Raw genomic sequence first — 14,885 nt, forward strand, 5'->3', positions numbered from 1 at the left:
GTTAACACTGGAAGATTCCCCCATCTCTTCTGAACAAAACGGTTTAAGAATGACCGTTCTAGCCCCTACGGTTAGGAAATTATGGTCATTTGTTTGTGGGGAGTCCTCACTATGAGAAATAGGCTGCAATAATCCTGTGCCTCTCTGTGCTGCGTGTGTAAAAAGATGCACCTGTTTTGGCGGGAAAACGTAAACAGCCACTCTGATTGGTGGATTTAAATTCGGCAGCTCTCTCCCTCTGTGTCTGTCTGTGTGTGTGTGTGTGTGTGTGTGTGTGTGTGTTTAGTGGGAGAGAGAGGACCCTGCCCTTATTTGGCAGCATGTCATTGTAGGATTTAAATTGAATATAGTTAGACTGGTTGACTGGATTAGAGCCTGTGTTTGTGTGTCCCTCTGTGCATTTCTGTTTCAATATGCCTCCATATTTGTAATTTTGTAAGTTATTACTATTCTGCTAAATCATAGTATTTCTGGTACTTTTCGGTACTTGTGCTAAATACAGTATTTCTGCTAAATTATAGTATTTCTGCTTTATTATACTATTTGTGCTAAAACATAGTATTTCTACTAAATGTAGTATTTCTGCTTTTTATACTATTTGTGCTAAAACATAGTATTTCTACTAAATGTAGTATTTATGCTTAATCATACTATTTCTGCTTTTTATAGGATTTGTGCCTAATATAGTATTTCTGCTTTTTATAGGATTTGTGCTTAATATAGTATTTCTGCTAAATTATAGTATTTCTGCTTTTTATAGTATTTGTGCTAAAACATAGTATTTCTACTAAATGTAGTATTTATGCTTAATCATAGTATTTCTATATATTTCTGCCAGGTCCCCAGGCAGCCAATCCTCTGTGAGGACTTAGACATTCAAATTTTCAAATCAGGGCCTGCACGGTTTCCCAGCCAATCATATATGTGTCCTGAGGCATTCAAATTTGCATATTGGGGCCTTCATGGCTTCTAAGCCAGCCAATCATATCTGAGGGCTGAGGAATTCAAATCCACAAATCAGGGCCTGCACGGCTTCCCAGGCAGCCAATCATATATGTGGCCTCAGGCATTCAAATTTGCATATTGGGGGAATTCGTGGCTTCTAAGTCAACAAGTCATCCATGTCGTATATCTCTAAAAATTCACATTTTAATGATAAATTGTTAACACTGGAAGATTCCCCCATCTCTTCTGAACAAAACGGTGTAAGAATGACCGCTCTAGCCCCTACGGTTTGGAAATTATGGTCATTTGTTTGAGGGGAGTCCTCACTATGAGAAATAGGCTGCAATAATCCTGTGCCTCTCTGTGCTGCGTGTGTAAAAAGATGCACCTATTTTGGCGGGAAAAAGTACACAGGCTCTCTGATTGGTGGATTCAAATTCAGCAGCTCCCAGGCTGACCTAGAAACTTACTTCTCTCTCCCTGTGCATTTTTTTGCTGATTTTTTCATTTAACAAGTATATTTGAGGGACCCTCAGCATGTTCAGCATTTTTTCAGCTGTCCATTTTGCTTTTCCAATTTTTCTGTTTAACTTATTACTATTGTGCTAAATCATACTGTTTCTGCTATTTCATAAGATTTGTGCTTAATATAGTATTTCTGCTTTTAATAGGATTTGTGCTTAATATAGTATTTCTGCTTTTTATAGAATTTGTGCTTAATATAGTATTTCTGCTTTTTATATGATTTGTGCTTAATATGGTATTTCTGCTAAATTATAGTATTTCTGCTTTTTATAGTATTTGTGCTAAAACATAGTATTTCTACTAAATGTAGTATTTATGCTTAATCATACTATTTCTATATATTTCTGCCAGGTCCCCAATCCTCTGTGAGGACTGAGACATTCAAATTTTCAAATCAGGGCCTGCACGGCTTCCCAGCCAATCATATAAGTGTCCTGAGGCATTCAAATTTGCATATTGGGGCCTTCATGGCTTTTAAGCCAGCCAATCATATCTGAGGGCTGAGGAATTCAAATCCACAAATCAGGGCCTGCACAGCTTCCCAGCCAGCCAATCATATATGTGGCCTCAGGCATTCAAATTTGCATATTGGGGAATTCGTGGCTTCTAAGTCAACAAGTCATCCATGTCATATATCTCTAAAAATTCATATTTTAATGATAAATTGTAAACACTTGAAGATTCCCCCATCTCTTCTGAACAAAACGGTGTAAGAATGACCGTTCTAGCCCCTACGGTTAGGAAATTATGGTCATTTGTTTGAGGGGAGTCGTCACTATGAGAAATAGACTGCAATAATCCAGTGTCTCTCTCTGTGCTGCATGTGTAAACAGAAGCACCCGTTTTGGTGGGGAAAAGTGCACAGCCTCTCTGATTGGTGGATTCAAATTCAGCAGCTCCCAGGCTGACCTAGAAACTTACTTCTCTCTCCCTGTGTGTGTGTGTGTCTGTGTGTGTGTGACAGGGAGAGAGAGAGAGAGAGAGAGAGAGAGAGAGAGAGAGAAAGCCTTTTAATGGGATGATCTCATTGTAAGATTCAAATTCAATATATTTAGACTGGGTGACTGAATTTGATCTTGTGTGTGTGTCTCTCTGTGCATGTGTGTTTCCTTATGTGTAGATATTTGTGATTGTGTGGCTGTTATAGATTTTTTTGCTGATTTTTTTTTCATTTAACAAGTATATTTGAGGGAACCTCAGCATGTTCAGCATTTTTTCAGCTGTCCATTTTGCTTTTCCAATTTTTCTGTTTAACTTATTACTATTGTGCTAAATCATACTATTTCTGCTATTTCATAAGATTTGTGCTTAATATACTATTTCTGCTTTTATAGGATTTGTGCTTAATATAGTATTTCTGCTTTTTATAAGATTTGTGCTTAATATAGTATTTTTACTAAATGTAGTATTTATGCTTAATCATAGTATTTCTGCTTTTTATAGGATTTGTGCTTAATATAGTATTTCTGCTTTTTATAAGATTTGTGCTTAATATAGTATTTCTGCTAAATGTAGTATTTATGCTTAATCATACTATTTCTGCTTTTCATAGGATTTGTGCTTAATATAGTATTTCTGCTAAATTTAGTATTTCTGATTAATTATAGTTTTTCTACTAAATCATAGTACAGTATTTCTGCTTTTTATGGGATTTGTGCTAAAACAAAGTATTTCTACTAAATGTAGTATTTATGCTTAATCATACCATTTCTGCTTTTTATAGGATTTGTGCTTAATATAGTAATTCTGCTAAATTATAGTATTTCTGCCAAATTATAATATTTTTGCTAAAACATAGTCTTAATTTAAAATTACAATATTCATAGTTCATCACAGTGTCTCTGGTAAATCACAATATTTCTGCTCTGTTGTACTATTTTTCTAAATCATAGTGTTTCTGTAATGTTTAAGTATTTTTGGCTAAATATATTCTTTCTGTTATCTTATACTATTTCTCCTAAATTCTTGTATTTTTGAGAAGTTATCATGTTTCTGGTAAGTTACAATATTTCTGCTAAATTCTGCTATGCTATTGTATTTCTGCCAAGTATTATGTTTCCTCTAAGATATTGTAGTTCTGCTAAGTTATTCCATTTTAGCAAACTTCTTTTGCTTCTGCAAAGTTTTTACAATTTCTGCAACTTTTCAGCTTTTTCAGCTACTTTTTGCATACAGCTTCAGCTTTAAGCATCCACACTGCATTTTCGCAGGAAATGCAAATTTTTCTAGTTGTGTGGATGCTTAAGCATCCACACTATTGAGTTCCTGTTTCTCTTTATTCTTTATACTTTATTCTAGTTGCTTCCGTACACTTTTCGCCGTTAAACTACTTCCACAATTTTCAGCCGATTTTCACCGTTCAAATTTTAAACTATTCTGCTATTTTTGCTAATTCCTGCTATGACTTTTGCTATTTTTAACTATTATACTTTTTAAAATATTAAGCTTTTTTCCTTTAATTTGTCCCATTGAAATGAATGGGAAACTTCTGCAATTCTGCTAAATTTTGCTTGTTTTTGAAACTTAACTACTTCCTCATACTTTCACCTAGAACAACCATTCAAATTTTAAAATGTTCACAAATTATTGGGCTATTCAGGTATGATTCAGCTTTTTCAAATGTTTTACTGTTTTACTTTTATGCCTCTTAAAGTTTTGAGTTGCAAAATTGTGATTTTTCACAAAATACATGCGTTGTTATGGTTGCTATGCTCTTGGCTTCCAGTGTGCCACTGAAGCTTTTGCAGTCTTCTCTTCATGTCCGAACAACTGTTTGCTACTTGCTCAATTTTCACTCAACTTCCACAAATTATACATCAAAACGTAGGTATTTTTGCTGGCTTTCAGAAAATGTCACCATCATTGTTGTGGGATTTATAGAATTTTTGCAAATCTCCTCAGACTAACACAAGGTCAGAAAACTCTCCATATAAAGTGAATGGAGAGCTTGTTCAAAATCACCGCTGCATTTCTGTAATGAGAGGCATATTCGAATCGTCATATCTCCTTAACGAAGCAAAGTTAAGACATGAGGCTTGTCCCCGAATATCTTCAGACACCCCTGACGCTCACAATTCAAGAATTTCTTTCTCACCTATTACCGTTCTGAAATGAGTTGGACTTGTTTGAGGGTAGGAAATTCGTCCTTCGCTCAGATTTCTTCAGATTTCAAACTGTGGAAATGAACCACTTTTTTCTCTCGTCATAACTTTTTGTTGGATTTCCACAGAGACCTGAAAATTTCCATGATTGTTCACCAAAGCCTGCTGTCTCTTACGGTGAAAGAATGATATCGATACTCCAAATAGATTTCAAGTCACAAAGCGTTGTTTGAGGGCAAGTCAAGGCCGTTTTTGCTTCGCTCTACTCAGTTATGGTGCATTAGAAGTCAAATATCTTTAATAATTCATATTTTAATGATAAATTGTAAACACTGGAAGATTCCCCCATCTCTTCTGAACAAAACGGTGTAAGAATGACCGCTCTAGCCCCTACGGTTTGGAAATTATGGTCATTTGTTTGAGGGTAGTCCTCACTATGAGAAATAGGCTGCAATAATCCTGTGCCTCTCTGTGCTGCGTGTGTAAAAAGAGGCACATGTTTTGGCGGGAAAAAGTACACAGGCTCTCTGATTGGTGGATTCAAATTCAGCAGCTCCCAGGCTGACCTAGAAACTTACTTCTCTCTCCCTGTGTGTGTGTGTGTGTGTGTGTGTGTGTGTGTGTGTGTGTGTGTGTGTGTGTGTGTGACAGAGAGAGAGAGAGAGAGAGAGATAAAGCTTCTTTAATGGGATGATCTCATTCTAAGATTCAAATTCAATATATTTAGACTGGTTGACTGAATTGGATCTTGTGTGTGTGTCTCTCTGTGCATGTGTGTTTCCTTATGTGTACATATTTGTGATTGTGTGGCTGTTGTAGATTTTTTTGCTGATTTTTTTCATTTAACAAGTATATTTGAGGGACCCTCAGCATGTTCATCATTTTTTCAGCTGTCCATTTTGCTTTTCCAATTTTTCTGTTTAAGTTATTAATATTGTGCTAAATAATACTATTTCTGCTATTTTATAAGATTTGTGCCTAATATAGTATTTCTGCTAAATTACAATATTTCTGCTTTTTATACTATTTGTGCTAAAACATAGTATTTCTACTAAATGCAGTATTTCTGCTAAATCATACTATTTCTGCTTTTCATAAGATTTGTGCCTAATATAGTATTTCTGCTAAATTATAGTATTTATTATTTTTATAGGATTTGTGCCAAACATAGTATTTCTGCTAAATTATAGTATTTCTGCTTTTTATACTATTTGTGCCTAATATAGTATTTCTGCTTTTTATAGGATTTGTGCCTAATATAGTATTTCTGCTTTTTATAGGATTTGTACCTAATATAGTATTTCTGCTTTTTATAGGATTTGTGCTTAATATAGTATTTCTGCTAAATTATAGTATTTCTGCTTTTTATAGTATTTGTGCTAAAACATAGTATTTCTACTAAATGTAGTATTTATGCTTAATCATAGTATTTCTATATATTTCTGCCAGGTCCCCAGGCAGCCAATCCTCTGTGAGGACTGAGAAATTCAAATTTTCAAATCAGGGCCTGCACGGCTTCCCAGCCAATCATATATGTGTCCTGAGGCATTCAAATTTGCATATTGGGGCCTTCATGGCTTCTAAGCCAGCCAATCATATCTGAGGGCTGAGGAATTCAAATCCACAAATCAGGGCCTGCACAGCTTCCCAGCCAGCCAATCATGTATGTGGGCTCCAGGTATTCAAATTTGCATATTGGGGAATTCGTGGCTTCTAAGTCAACAAGTCATCCATGTCATATATCTCTAAAAATTCATATTTTAATGATAAATTGTCAACACTTGAAGATTCCCCCATCTCTTCTGAACAAAACGGTGTAAGAATGACCGCTCTAGCCCCTATGGTTAGGAAATTATGGTCATTTGTTTGAGGGGAATCCTCACTATGTGAAATAAACTGAAAGAAGCAGGTCTATGTCTCTGTGCTGCGTGTGTAAAAAGATGCACCTGTTTTGGCGGGAAAACGTAAACAGCCTCTCTGATTGGTGGATTCAAATTCAGCAGCTCCCAGGCTGACCTAGAAACTTAGTCCTCTCTCCCTGTGTGTGTGTGTGTGTGTGTGTGTGTGTGTGTGTGTTTAGTGGGAGAGAGAGGACCCTGCCCTTATTTGACAGCATGTCATTGTAGGATTTAAATTGAACATAGTTAGACTGGTTGACTGGATTAGAGCCTGTGTTTGTGTGTCCCTCTGTGCATTTGTGTTTCAATAAGTTATTACTATTCTGCTAAATCATAGTATTTCTGGTACTTTTCGGTACTTGTGCTAAATACAGTATTTCTGCTAAATCATGCTATTACTGCTTTTCATAGGATTTATGCCTAATATAGTATTTCTGCTAAATTATAGTATTTCTGCTTTTTATAGGATTTGTGCCTAACATAGTATTTCTGCTAAATTATAGTATTTCTGCTTTTTATACTATTTGTTCTAAATTATAGTATTTCTGCTTTTCATAGGATTTGTGCTTAATATAGTATTTCTGCTAAATTATAGTATTTCTGCTTTTTATAGGATTTATGCCTAACATAGTATTTCTGCTAAATTATAGTATTTCTGCTTTTTATAGGATTTGTGCCTAACATAGTATTTCTGCTAAATTATAGTATTTCTGCTTTTTATACTATTTGTTCTAAATTATAGTATTTCTGCTTTTTATAGGATTTGTGCTTAATATAGTATTTCTGCTAAATTATAGTATTTCTGCTTTTTATACTATTTGTTCTAAATTATAGTATTTCTGCTTTTTATAGGATTTGTGCTTAATATAGTATTTCTGCTAAATTATAGTTTTTCTTCTTTTTATAATATTTGTGCTAAAACATAGTATTTCTACTAAATGTAGTATTTATGCTTAATCATAGTATTTCTATATATTTCTGCCAGGTCCCCAGGCAGCCAATCCTCTGTGAGGACTGAGAAATTCAAATTTTCAAATCAGGGCCTGCACGGCTTCCCAGCCAATCATATATGTGTCCTGAGGCATTCAAATTTGCATATTGGGGCCTTCGTGGCTTCTAAGCCAGCCAATCATATCTGAGGGCTGAGGAATTCAAATCCACAAATCAGGGCCTGCACGGCTTCCCAGCCAGCCAATCACATATGTGGTCTCAGGCATTCAAATTTGCATATTGGGGAATTCGTGGCTTCTAAGTCAACAAGTCATCCATGTCATATATCTCTAAAAATTCATATTTTAATATTAAATTGTCAACACTTGAAGATTCCCCCATCTCTTCTGAACAAAACGGTGTAAGAATGACCGTTCTAGCCCCTACGGTTAGGAAATTACGGTCATTTGTTTGAGGGGAGTCGTCACTATGAGAAATAGACTGCAAAAATCCTGTGTCTCTCTGTGCTGCTGCGTGTGTAAACAGATGCACCTGTTTTGGTGGGGAAAAGTGCACAGCCTCTCTGATTGGTGGATTCAAATTCACCAGCTCCCAGGCTGACCTAGAAACTTACTTCTCTCTCCCTGTGTGTGTGTGTGTGAGAGAGAGAGAGAGAGAGAGAGAGAGAGAGAGAGAGAGAGACTTTTAATGGGATGATCTCATTCTAAGATTTAAATTCAATATATTTAGACTGGTTGACTGAATTGGATCTTGTGTGTGGGTCTCTCTGTGCATGTGTGTTTCCTCATGTGTACATATTTGTGATTGTGTGGCTGTAATAAATTTTTTTGCAGATTTTTGTCATTTAACAAGTATATTTGAGGGACCCTCAGCATGTTCAGCATTTTTTCAGCTGTCCATTTTGCTTTTCCAATTTTTCTGTTTAACTTATTACTATTGTGCTAAATCATACTATTTCTGCTTTTATAGGATTTGTGCTTAATATAGTATTTCTGCTAAATGTAGTATTTATGCTTAATCATACTATTTCTGCTTTTCATAGTATTTGTGCTTAATATAGTATTTCTGCTAAATTTAGTATTTCTGATTAATTATAGTTTTTCTACTAAATCATAGTACAGTATTTCTGCTTTTTATGGGATTTGTGCTAAAACAAAGTATTTCTACTAAATGTAGTATTTGTGCTTAATCATACCATTTCTGCTTTTTATAGGATTTGTGCTTAATATAGTATTTCTGCTAAATTATAGTATTTCTGCCAAATTATAATATTTGTGCTAAAACATAGTCTCAATTTAAAATTACAATATTCATAGTTCATCACAGTGTCTCTGGTAAATCACAATATTTCTGCTCTGTTGTACTATTTTTCTAAATCATAGTGTTTCTGTAATGTTTAAGTATTTTTGGCTAAATATATTCTTTCTGTTATCTTATACTATTTCTCCTAAATTCTTGTATTTTTGAGAAGTTATCATGTTTCTGGTAAGTTACAATATTTCTGCTAAATTCTGCTATGCTATTGTATTTCTGCCAAGTATTATGTTTCCTCTAAGATATTGCAGTTCTGCTAAGTTATTCCATTTTAGCAAACTTCTTTTGCTTCTGCAAAGTTTTTACAATTTCTGCAACTTTTCAGCTTTTTCAGCTACTTTTTGCATACAGCTTCAGCTTTAAGCATCCACACTGCATTTTCGCAGGAAATGCAAATTTTTCTAGTTATTATTCTAGTTGCTTCCGTACACTTTTCGCCGTTAAACTACTTCCACAATTTTCAGCCGATTTTCACCGTTCAAATTTTAAACTATTCTGCTATTTTTGCTAATTCCTGCTACGATTTTTGCTATTTTTAACTATTATACTTTTTAAAATATTAAGCTTTTTTCCTTTAATTTGTCCCATTGAAATGAATGGGAAACTTCTGCAATTCTGCTAAATTTTGCTTGTTTTTGAAACTTAACTACTTCCTCATATTTTCACCTAGAACAACCATTCAAATTTTAAAATGTTCACAAATTATTGGGCTATTCAGGTATGATTCAGCTTTTTCAAATCTTCTACTGTTTTACTTTTATGCTTCTTAAAGTTTTGAGTTGCAAAATTGTGATTTTTCACAAAATACATGCGTTGTTATGGTTGCTATGCTCTTGGCTTCCAGTGTGTCACTGAAGGTTTTGCAGTCTTCTCTTCATGTCGGAACAACTGTTTGCTACTTGCTCAATTTTCACTCAACTTCCACAAATTATACATCAAAACGTAGGTATTTTTGCTGGCTTTCAGGAAATGTCACTATCATTGTTGTGGGATTTATAGAATTTTCGCAAATCTCCTCAGACCAACACAATGTCAGAAAACTCTCCATATAAAGTGAATGGAGAGCTTGTTCAAAATCACCGCTGGATTTCTGTAATGAGAGGCATATTCGAATCGTCATATCTCCTTAACGAAGCAAAGTTAAGACATGAGGCTTGTCCCCGAATATCTTCAGACACCCCTGACGCTCACAATTCAAGAATTTCTTTCTCACCTATTACCGTTCTGAAATGAGTTGGACTTGTTTGAGGGTAGGAAATTCGTCCTTCGCTCAGATTTCTTCAGATTTCAAACTGTGGAAATGAACCACTTTTTTCTCTCGTCATAACTTTTTGTTGGATTTCCACAGAGACCTGAAAATTTCCATGATTGTTCACCAAAGCCTGCTGTCTCTTACGGTGAAAGAATGATATCGATACTCCAAATAGATTTCAAGTCACAAAGCGTTGTTTGAGGGCAAGTCAAGGCAGTTTTTGCTTCGCTCTACTCAGTTATGGTGCATTAGAAGTCAAATATCTTTAATAATTCATATTTTAATGATAAATTGTAAACACTGGAAGATTCCCCCATCTCTTCTGAACAAAACGGTGTAAGAATGACCGCTCTAGCCCCTACGGTTTGGAAATTATGGTCATTTGTTTGAGGGGAGTCCTCACTATGAGAAATAGGCTGCAATAATCCTGTGTCTCTCTGTGCTGAAGACTAAAAAAACGATGCCTTGCCCGATGAGTTGATTTCTAACAGTTCAGACTGCTGGTGGTGTAATGCTCTGTGAAGGATTTTCTTTGCAAACTTTGGACCCTGTAGTAACCACTGAGCATCATTTAAACACCACAGCCTGCCTGAAGGTTGTTGCTGACCACATTCATGTCTTTATGCCCAAAAAATACCCATCGTCTGATGGCTGCTTCCAGCAGGATACCACACCATGTCACGGCGCTCAAATCATGTACGGCCTGCGCAGTCACCAGATCTCAATCCAGCAGAGCACCTTTGGGATGTGGTGGAACGGAAAGTTTGCTTCAAGTAAGAGCAGCTGACGAATCTGCAGCAACTGTGTGATGATGTAATTTCAATATGTCTTGAGAATCTTTGAGGAATGTTTTTAGCGCCTTGTTGTGCCACAAAAAATGAAGACATGTTTGATGGCTGAAGGTGGTCCAACTCGGTTCAAAGATGTACCTGATAAATGAGTCAGTGAGAGTATTTAAACTGCTGTAAGTGAAAATAAGAAGAAAAGAAATGAACAAATTACAAGAATAAAAAACACATAAGCAGGTCAATACAATGCTACCACAGTGCTGAATAACTGTGTCAGATAAAGAAACCAAAATGCATTTACCTTCCACAGTGACACTGATATGGACAATATATGTCCCTCCAGTGTTTGTACACTCACAGGTGAAGTTCCCACTATCAGCTGGTGTTAAACTGGTCAGCTCCAGAAAGGCAGTCTGATTTTCTTTTGTTATTGAGAACCTGGGGTCACATTCATGAGTAACGTTCTCTCCGTGTCGATACAGCAGATGACACTCTCCTCCTGTGTCCCTCTGTCTTTTGATCTTACAGATAATCAAAACAATAGTAGTCTGACTTTCCTTGTTGCAAATCCGAGTGACATCGTGTTCTCTCCTGACTGTCTTCACAACAGTCTCTGTAAACAGGGACAGCAAAATACGGTAAATACAAGATTCAGCCTGTGTCAGAGAGGACTTTAGTTTCTATATTTTGTGAATGTTAAACCATCTTTTTAATCCCATAATAATGTGTTTAGTTTAAACTAAAAGCAAGGAGGTTATAAATTTAAAAATATTAATAATGCATAATGAAAATAGTTTCCTTGTATTACCTTCAGCATCATGGGACACAGCTAGTGGTAACAGCAAAATCAAGCAAAGTTTTGATACGTCCATGCTTGTTAACATGTCTATGAGCCACCGACCGTGAAGAGGAAGATGTGCGGAAAGAAACAAGCTGAAGCTTTCCTGGCTAAGCAGACGTCAGACTGTTGCCCTTCACGGGGCAAGTGTGAAATGATGTAAAAAGGAAGTGTACTGACAGGACTTTCATATTAAAAGGCTGTAAAGTTGAAACACTGTGCGAGCTCCCACACAAAAAGAAAACAAGCTAATTTTTCTTTATCACAGAGGAATTATTACACTGCTAACTGTCATGTTCGCTGAAACTGAAGGATGGATAATATTGTAAAAGTAACAACAAAACTACCATTTATCATAACATTATAAGCATTTTAAACTAAAATAGCGTGTGTTATGGTTCAAAATATTGGGGATGGAGACAAGAGGAAAAACCACAATAACAACACTGGTCCGGTCGGGTTGAGTCAAACGATGATTTTAATGATCACACGCGTGGGAGATGGACACTGATGCAGACAGCCTCAGATCTCAAAATGGTGGAGCATTGCTCAAACTCTTATAGCCTCTGGTGCCTCCACCTTATCATAAAAAGCCTAAACATTCACATGCTTTCTCTCACACAGCGCCTAAGCTACGACCTTGGCTCCCCGTCTATCTGCTCCTGCTGAGATGGGGCAGAAAACTCCAGTATGTTCTGTTCTCTTCTAATCAGACAAATAAGACAATTACAGAAACAGTCTGACTGCTGATGATGCAGAAAAGCTACTTTTCTTAAAAAACCCTGCCACTCACTGTTTCTCTCCATTTAGTGAGTCATCTTAGACTTGATGTTAATACCTACCTCAGCTGCACTGACTGCCACAGTTCTATGTCAGTGGATGTTGTTAGTTTATTCACATATTGTGCACTAAATGGCAAAGATGTTTATTAATGCCCCTTGTGTTGTCCAAAGCGGCAGAGTTTAAAATAAACTGAAAAATACTTGAGTTGCACTGTCACTGTTTACATTTTTTTTATAATTATTTATTCTGTAATATGTTGCATACAACATGCTTTTATTTTAAATAAATGTTCTTAATTCCAAACCAGTCCCTTGTTTGTTTGTTGTTAAATTATAGGACTAAAGCTGTTACCTGTAAATTTAAATCATGTTTTTATTAAGTACTCGGTATCGGCGAGTACTGAAATGCAAGTACTCGTACTCGTACTCGTTTCCAAAAAAGTGGTATCGGTGCATCCCTTATCTGAGGTAAACATTTTGCTTTTCATTTGACCCCTGACCTGTCTGCTGTAATGCAGGAGGCAGGTTTATGACCTATACTGCAGACAGACACCACAGGAAGCCTTCCTCCATGTTTTCTTTACAGTAATTGATTCAGCCAGTTTAAGTCTCCTTTGTTTTTGTGCATTAGATCACTGTGTGGGTTGTGTTGAGTGCTTATGTATTTGTAAGTAGCCATTATGACTTGACTAGTGGTGTTTATCTCTTTTAAGGGTCTAGTATCATCAGTTAATTAGTTTTTACACTTTGCAGGCACTTTGCTGTAAATACAACAACACTGCTGAAAAGTCTAATTTAAATAATTACTACTGATGCACCTATCAAATAAACTAACATTTGCACAGGTGCTGAAATGCTGGACTCTTCCTCTCCTAAATCTGTGGCAGAGAAAAAATGCTGCAGGAGTGTTTTTTTTACATGATATGTAAGAAAAATAAGAAAAAGAAAGAAACCCTGTGATTTTAATGTGAATGCATTACTGACATCTTATCCAAACACACATTGTGCACACCACTTTATCCCTTATTACAACTGCAGCTTTTATTAGTGCATGTTCACGGGACTTCTGATTCTATAGGGTCTTGACAAAAGTCTCTGCAATCAATTGATTACAATCAAGTGATTCAATTGAAACATGGAAATCAGCATTTCACCATTTTATACTATACATACATGTTTTGCTTTCAAGACTGGACAGGAGTGGCATGTGGGCGGCATTGTAGAGTGTGTTGACAGGAGGAAAACTTACACGCTCAGTAAATCACCCCCGTCACTACCTAAACCTCAAAGTCTCTAAACAGGAAGTGCATCTGCATGAAAGCTTCTGTTTTATATGCAGACAGATGACCTTTTGATGTAAAACCTTTCTCTGTATCTAGAGAAACACTTTAACTATATATTCAACTATATAGTTTAACATTTGGTCCGTAACTATCATTTAAAAACAATAAAAAGGTTTAAAAGAATATACATAGGCGGCTATAAAGACTGCAGGTCAAACATCGTGCAGATACAGAAGGACCTCCTGGGGTCCAAAATGTTGCACTATTACAGAGCAATGCTTACAATAGTCTTGCATGGTTAGCCAGTTAGACAGATGCAAATGTTAAAGTGCTAAAACAGACATGTAAATAAAATACAACATCATGTTAGCAGCTTATTGGTATTAATGTCTCTTAAAGCTCTCCATGACCTAGCTGCATCTTAACTCTCTGAGCTGCCACAGTCTTATAAACCCACCCGCTGTCTCAGGTCAGCTGATCAGCTGTTCCTGAATGTTCCCAGGACTGAGCGTAAACTTAGAGGACATCGTGCTTTTGCTGCAGCATCTCTGAAACTGTGACACGATCTGCCTTTAGAGATTAGACAGGCTTCTTCTCTGCCTGTTCTTAAATCACTCCTGAAAACTCATCTCTTCACCCTGACCTTTGACACCTTGTAAGATGTTGGTTTTTAGTTTGAGTTTTTTAGTTTATTTTTGCTGTTTTATCTTGTTTTGAAATATAGGGCTGTTTACATTTTTTATGTATTATGTGTTTTATTTTTTTACTGTTATGTTTTATTCTATTGTTCTTAACTCATTTACTGTACAGCACTTTGGTTTTGTCCTGGGTTTTTTAAAGTGCTTTCTCAATAAAGATGGATTGGATTGGACTGGAAGATAAACACTTTAGTTTGCAGTACTGTGGTGAGTTCACAGTAAAGCACTGTGTTGGACTGGCGCACAGTGATTGTGGCGTTCATGGTCAGTGTTAGGTTACCTCAAGTACAGTGGATTCATTTGCATTTAAGCTGATGATGCTTCGATTAAGTCATCAAATTTCACCTTTATATCAGCTCTATAAGCCAATTCTCAGGATACTGTTAGTGTAGGAAATGGAAAGACAACCAAGATATCTGTGAAACGTCTGCTTACATCTTGAATTCAGCTCCGGCGTATGTGGTAAGTTGTTAATGAGTGACTTTAATTTATTCTTTCTTCAGATGTGGC

The sequence above is a fragment of the Diplotaxodon limnothrissa genome, linkage group LG23, assembly GCF_057381915.1.
Source record: "Diplotaxodon limnothrissa isolate DT_005_m linkage group LG23, D_limnothrissa_male_GT1.1, whole genome shotgun sequence".
Taxonomy (NCBI): domain Eukaryota; kingdom Metazoa; phylum Chordata; class Actinopteri; order Cichliformes; family Cichlidae; genus Diplotaxodon; species Diplotaxodon limnothrissa.